Source organism: Trichinella spiralis, assembly GCF_000181795.1.
Source record: "Trichinella spiralis strain ISS 195 chromosome Unknown Scfld4, whole genome shotgun sequence".
In the NCBI taxonomy this organism is placed as follows: domain Eukaryota; kingdom Metazoa; phylum Nematoda; class Enoplea; order Trichinellida; family Trichinellidae; genus Trichinella; species Trichinella spiralis.
The window spans coordinates 195,084-195,675 of NW_003526943.1; positions in this window are offsets into that span (position 1 = coordinate 195,084).

Genomic DNA, 592 nt, shown 5'->3' on the forward strand with positions numbered 1-592 from the left:
TAAAATTCAAGGAGGATAGTAAATTATTTTTACAAACAGTGAGAGCAGATTTATATATCAGGAGGGAAAATCGGTAATAGACCCGAAGAAGAAACAAGGAAGAAGATAAAAATGCTCCTGGCCACCGCTTATTTATATGTTTTTTATTTCATTGTACTGTATTATTTAGTTTTTCCCTTTTCGTTGTTTCCACTTTGTTAATACTGTTCACTGTTGTTTTTTACTGTTGTTGTTAGTGGTGTTGGCTAGTGATAAATAAAAATCACTATTTAACTTATTTTTTGTATTGTTTTTTTCTGAATTATTACTATCGCATTTGATATAACGTCACTTTTGTACAATAAAATATAGAATAATGATAAAAATTATTTTCGGGAATGCTGATCATGAAAAAGTATGAACTTCACCACAGATAATATATTTAAATAAACAAAATTTCAATGAATGACGAAGCTTCAAACAGACACAATAAAATTTTGGAATAATATTTCCATTATTAATGTTACGTCAATATTATTAAAGTTACGTAATCCAAAATGGAATATTGAACCAATGAAATGAAAAAATGTTACAGCTAATCCCAAGGGAAAGA